This window comes from Ictidomys tridecemlineatus, chromosome 5, assembly GCF_052094955.1.
Source record: "Ictidomys tridecemlineatus isolate mIctTri1 chromosome 5, mIctTri1.hap1, whole genome shotgun sequence".
NCBI lineage: Eukaryota > Metazoa > Chordata > Mammalia > Rodentia > Sciuridae > Ictidomys > Ictidomys tridecemlineatus.
The window spans coordinates 64315122-64321905 of record NC_135481.1 but is presented as its reverse complement, the minus strand read 5'-3'; the positions used below and the strand labels follow the sequence as shown (position 1 = coordinate 64321905).

The window sequence follows — 6784 nt, the reverse complement described above, 5'->3', positions numbered from 1 at the left end:
AGGGTACTCAGGTACATTGCTGGTGGGACTGCAAACTGGTGCTGCCAATTTGGAAAGCAGTATGGAGATTCCTGGGAAAGCTGGGAATGGAACCACCATTTGACCCAGCTATTGCCCTTCTTGGACTATTCCCTGAAGACCTTAAAAGAGGTACTACAGGGATACTGCCACATCGATGTTCATAGCAGCACAATTCACAATTGCTAGACTGTGGAACCAACCCATATGCCCTTCAATAGATGAAAGGATTTAAAAAATGTGGCATTTATACACTATGGAGTATTACGCAGCACTAAAAAATGACAAAATCATGGAATTTGCAGGGAAATGGATGGCACTAGAACAGATTATGCTTAGTGAAGCTAGCCAGTCCCTAAAAAACAAATACCAAATGTCTTCTTTGATACAATGAGAGCAACTAAGAACAGAGCAGGGAGGAAGAGCAGGAAGAAAAGATTAACATTGAACAGAGACATGAGGTGGGAGGGAAAGGGAGAGAAAAGGGAAATTGCATGGAAATGGAGGGAGTCCCTCATTGTTATACAAAATTACATATAAGAGGTTGTGAGGGGAATGGGAAAATAAACAAGGAGAGAAATGAATTACAGTAGATGGGGTAGAGAGAGAAGATGGGAGGGGAGGGGAGGGGGGATAGTAGAGGATAGGAAAGGTAGCAGAATACAACAGTCACTAATATGGCATTATGTAAAAATGTGGATGTGTAACCGATGTGATTCTGCAATCTGTATTTGGGGTAAAAATGGGAGTTCATAACCCACTTGAATCTAATGTATGAAATAGGATATGTCAAGAGCTTTGTAATGTTTTGAACAACCAATAAAAAAATAATTTTAAAAAAAGAGGGAGATCACTTTTGCACTGGAGGTGACATCCTCCACCTTGTGGAGGTGTATATATTCCTGGAAATTTCCAACATCTGCCCCTGGGAGACCTCTCATTCTGTTCCACCCCTCCTCACCCTGCCCCTTTCTCTTTTGCAATCTCTGCCTGGTGACAGGCACTTTGGTAGCTTTTCACATATCCCAGAGTCCGCAAATTATATTTTCCTCTCATTTCACACACAAAAACAATCTTGCCTGGCCCCCACATTTTTCTTGTTGCTTTTGAATAATTTCCAGGAAAAGAAGAAGGAAATGCTAATTCCCACAGCTACTATATTTATCTATTTAGGTACTACAGATTGAACCCAGGGGTGTTTAACCACAAAGCCACATCCCTAGCTTGTTTTTTAAATATATTTTATTTAGACACAGGGTCTTGCTGAGTTGCTTAGGACCTCACTAAGTTGCTGAGGTTGGCTTTGAACCTTCCATCCCCCTGATGCAGCCTTCCGAGTTACTAGGATTACAAGTAAGCAGCACCATGCTCCACCATGCCCAGCTCTACAATTACTTCAGTACCACAAAGTCACTGCCACATGTTTTAGAATGTTTGTAAATGGGCCATCACCAATCACCTTGTGATTGACATTTAGGTTGTTCCCAGTATTTCTCGATTGCAAGCAATGCAGAGTGAGATCCCTCTGCATAAATCCTTCTGAAGCACTCAGATACTTCTGCAGGATGATTTTCTACAAGTGGAATTTGGGGGTCATGGGAAATGGCCAATTAAAGACTTTTTTCAGTGCCCCTGGCTTTAAGTTTATTCAGCACAAAATAATCTCCTCCAACTTTACTGAAGTGGATAACCATGTCTACAACCAAATCCACCTCTGAACAGGAACTCAGCTGCTACCCTAGGCCCAGCTTCAGCTTTCTTTTTTTTTTTTTTTTTTTTTTTTGGAGGGGTACCAGGGATTGAATTCAGGGGCACTCATGTACTGACCTATCTGGTATTTTATTTAGAGACAGGATCTCACTAAATTGCTTAGTACCTTGATTTTTGCTGTGGCTGGATTTGAACTCACGATCCTCCTGTCTCAACCTCCAGAGCCACTGGGATTACAGGTGTGCACTACTGGGACAGCTGAAGCTTCAGGTTTCTTTCTTTCTTTTTTTTTTCCAGCACACAAGCAGCCTTAATTCTTCCCCCTCCACACACCTGTGAGCTTCTGCCACCCAGGAATCCACAGTCCACCCTCCCAGTCACAGAGGGAGGCTGAGTGACAGCAATTTCCCCCTACCCCCCAAACTAAGAGAATTGAGGCTAATTTAAGAAACCTCATGGATACAGCCCATTCACCAATTCCAGAAGGCCCAGACGTCCCTGTCAGGAGTTTCCAGTTTGGACAGGAGCCATGCTGCAGCTAAAGGACTGCCTGCTACAGAAAGTCCCTCCCTTAATCAGTGTCCACTTGAGACCAGAGGGTCTCCACCCATGAACGTGCACTTCTGGTCTCCTGATTATCAGACAGGTAACATAACAACTCGTTTTCTTCCAAACCCAAGCATCCCAAATCATCAAACCCAGACAGCAGTGTGGTATTTCCCTCAGGGTCTCTCCTGGACAGGGACAGTTGCTGGGGGAAGTGGCGACTGCTTGCTCCTCCAGGGCGGACAAGGAATGCTCAGCTGCCCTGTCAAGGTGTGGCTGGCCACCCTCCTGTGTCCAGGAGCCTCAGGCCAGACCCCTGTCCCACAGCAGAGCTCCCTGCTCAAGCAGAAAACATGAAGTCAAACAAAAAAGCAGCTCTGGCCCCGTGCCCAGCTGGTCACGGGTGGCCGCCGGCTCCGTGTCATTTCCCTGTGAGTTCCAGCACCTTCTTCACCATGGCCCCCATCCCGTCGTGGATGTGGTGGAGGGCGGTCTCACACATGAAGGCTGGGGTTGTGACCACCTTGTTTTTCTGGTCCACGTGAGCTTCAGTCACACCCTTCACACAGTGCTTGGCGCCCAGGGCCTTGATGGCCTCGACAGTCCCTGCGTAAGGCCATTTGCCACCCTCTTCCTGCTCATGGCCCACGGTGACTTCAACACCTCTGAGCACTTTGGCTGCAAGGACAGGCGCGATACAGCGCAGGCCAATGGGCTTCCCAGCTCCGTGGAACTCCTTCAGGACCCGCTCCACATCCTGGTTGACTCTGCAGTCTTTCCAGTCGACAGCGAATGTGCTCAGATTTTTGGCAGCTCCAATGCCTCCAGGGAAGATGGCAGCATCGTGGTTGGCTGCACTGAGCTGAGCCAGGTCAGAGATTTTGCCTCCAGCGATCTGTCAAGACGTTCCTGCTTTCACTCTCAGAAGGCTGCCCCTTGGTGTGATCCACCACGTGCATCTGACGGACATCAGGGGCAAAGATCTGGACCTCAGCCCCGCCACGGCTCAGGTGCACCAGGATCGCTGAGGCCTCGTGCATCTCCGACCCGGCATAGACTCTGCAGCCCGACAGCACCAGCGCGACCCCGGCCCTGAGGCGCGTCGCCCAGCCGTGGAGGGCCGCGCGCGGGGAGGGGGCCAGCCCACAGAGAGACAGCGGCCGCAGGAGCTCGGGGAACGGCGCAAACGCGGAGGCGACCACCAGCCTAGGGGCCACTAGGGCCCTCACGGCCGCCATTACAGCGCAGAGACTTCAGGGTCGGCGGGTCACGCGTGGCCCAGCCCTGCGCAGTAGCTGGAGCTGCGCAGCTGCCGCTTCAGGTTTCTTGTCTGCACCAGAGGACATGGCACTCTGTGGGAGTCTCTGCTGAATTCCCATCTTATGGGTTCTTACAGGTAGGATCTCAGGGGCAGGCAGTGGAGATCATCATGGACATACATGATACCTCTCTGGTAAACTACCAGTAGAAAGGTCTCCAGCAAACTGTTCCTTAAGTAGCCTTGAGACCAGATAGACTGTATGGTCTTCATGAATGAAGGCTAGGCACATTCCTGTCTGATAGCTCCAGGTGCATCAGAACATGGACATCCTTTTTGGCTACCATCACCCGCTCCTTAAAAAGGGGTTCAGAAATGGTGGCTCAGTTCTTCTTGGGCATCAACATCATGGTGGCTGCAAGATATGGGGAAGTGTTTCCATTTGGCCAAAGCTGAAGCCACTATAGTAAATTCACTCGGCTACTACTACCCCATGAAATTGTTTGGTGACATGTTGCTTGAAAGAAGCAGTTGAGGCTTAAATGGAACAAATATGTAATCAGAGAGACTTTTCCATTCAAATTCTCAGATCTCTAAAAGCAAGGTAACTGCCTGGCATAGGGGGCATACATTTGTAATCTTAGTGACTTGGGAGGATAAGGCAGGAGGATCACATGTTCAAATCCAGCCATAGCAACTTAGCAAGGCACTGAGCAACTTAGCGAGACCCTGTCTCAAGATAAAAATAAAAAAAGAACTGGGGGACTGGGGTTGTGGCTCAGTGATAGAGCACTTGCCTAGCATGTGCAAGGCTCTGGGTTTAATCTTCAATACAACATAAAAATAAATAAATAATGTGCCCAACTACAACTAAAAAATAAATATTAAGAGAGAGAGAGAGAGAGAGAGAGAGAGAGAGAGAGAATGAGAACCGGGGATGTGTCTCAGTGGTTAAATGCCCCTGGGTTCCACCCCTGGTATCAAAAAAACAAAAAAAACAAAAACAAAACCCTAGGTAACTAGGAAGATGAGGTGGAAGTGGGGCATGGAGCCAGGGTATGAATACCAGGTCTACCACCCAGTTGTATGAATTGGGGCAATTAAATAATGACTCTGTGCAGGGTGTGGTGGCGCATACCTGTAATTGCAGCAGCTTAGGAGGCTGAGGCAGGGGGATTGTGGATTCAAATCCGCCCTCAGCAACTTAGCAGGGCACTCAACAACACAGTGGGAACCTATCTCTAAATAAAACACAAAATAGAGCTGGGGGAGCTAAGGTTGTGGCTCAGTGGTAAAGCGCTTGCCTAGTCTGTGTAAGGCCCTGGGTTTGATCCTCAGCACCACATAAAGATAAATAAATAAAGGTATCGTACCTATCTACAACTGCAAAACAAGAAAAAAAATTCTTTTTAAAGGCTGGGGTTGTAGCCCAGTGTTTAAGTGCCCCTGAGTTCAATCCCTTGTACCAAAAATTAAAAATTAAAACAATTTTTAAAATGTAATATCTCTGAGCCTTTTCCTTCCTCCTCATCTATAAAATAAGACTAGTCGTAGTAACTGTTTCACAACATTTTTCTGAGGACTAAATAAGAAATGAAGTCAGAGAGTTCTGTGTATGTATTAATATAACACAAGAGATCCCCTTATCCCCTAAATTTTTATGAAATCAGAGTAGGTGCAGAAAAGAATGGATGTCATCAGCTCTTTAGAAGAGATTTTTCCGTTCTCTACAAAGGCACATTGCTAGGAACAGAAATGGTAGGAGAGTAGAAAGAGGGGTAACCAGGGAAAGGCGGTGTTTCCCAAAGGGCAAAGGTCACAGCAAGACATAGGAAAATTTTGTGATTCTGAGAAAAGGCAAAGACGAACTGTTGGTGGATACTAGATAGCTTAGAATCCAGTTTATGGATATATTATGGGATCCCTGCTCTATTTATACGAACAATATGATCAATAGACATATCCCAAGGTTGATGGATCATTCCTTGTCCCCTTGGGCATCAGGCAGATATGTAAAAGTTGTCTTTCTTCGGCCTCAGGGCCCCATGTAGGGTTGAACAGGATGTCTGTGTAAATGCTAAGCCCTGCACTGGGCTGTCAAAGCCTGTACAACTGTATATGGCAGCCCCATGTGGCACCACGCTCATGAATGTCTGCTTTGCATGTGTATCCTCTGTCCCAGGTGGCTTCATATGGACCATAAGGTCCCCAAGTGTTTTTTATTAAGGATTACAAGGTTTTTATCCTCCCACAGTTCCAGCACTCAACTGATATTCTCCCTATGCAGCTCTGAGGGGACAGGCAGTTCTCCTCTCCAGGAGAAGAAAGCAGCCTACTTTGGGTTCCCGTCACCTGCCTTCCAGGCACCACACATCCCTCTGCCTTCCTTCCCCTTGAGACCAGTTCAACTCTAGCACCAGGAAATCATTAATATGAGCGTCTCTAAGAGGGAAAGAGGCTTCAAGAGCATGACACCCTTGGCCTCAGTATACATTCTGAGCACTGCACAACTTCAAGCAGCCTCCTCGTGGACATGATGCAGTAGATATGAAACCTGTCCCACCCCTTCAGCAAGGACAGAAGGAAGATGTGAGGCTCAGGACATTCATGCCTGCCTCTCTCTGCCGCTGTGTGCTGAGACGCAGACCCAGTGCAAAGGCAGAGCCTCAGGAAATCCGAAAGAAAAGGCTGAGTACTCTTGCTTTTTTCTCAGCAAGTTTCCCAAGCAATGGGGCTCCTCAGACACAGACTAGTCTCTGAAGCCAGGGAGCTTTCCCTTTGGGGAAAGAGCCTCCAAGCTTCCAAGAGCCAGCGCCATCCGAAGCAGGTTCTTTCCTCCAGAAGTAAGCATTGCATCGCAGGGGATGCCAACGTGCCCCTTGGGACCCACAAGTCCAAGTTTGAGGATAAGACACAGGCAAGAAGGACACGATATTCTTGTCTGCCAAGAGGAGGGTCGTGGTTACATCCTGTCCTGGAGGCCAGTAATACCACCTGCCCCTATCCTGTCCTACAGCCCCTTAGGCTATACCATCTCCATCCAGGAACCAAAGGCAACACAACAAATGGCAACCTGCTGGGCATGGGGAGGGTACCTTCCCCAATCGATTAAGCTGGAACCAGGAGCACAGGGAAGGCAAAGGGCTAGGCTTGGGTGGGCGCTGGTCCGGGACTGGTCCCCAGGGACAGAATAGTAGCAAGCCATGCTCAGTGGAGGGCACAGGAGAGGAAAAAAGCCCTCCATCCAGCAGC

At 48.0% G+C, this 6784-nt stretch overlaps 1 pseudogene; it reads right to left on the bottom strand.

The window, feature by feature from the left end:
- Positions 1–2539: 2539 nt before the first annotated feature.
- LOC101966009 (glutamine amidotransferase-like class 1 domain-containing protein 3, mitochondrial pseudogene) lies at positions 2540–3527 on the bottom strand (annotated as a pseudogene).
- Positions 3528–6784: the final 3257 nt, after the last annotated feature.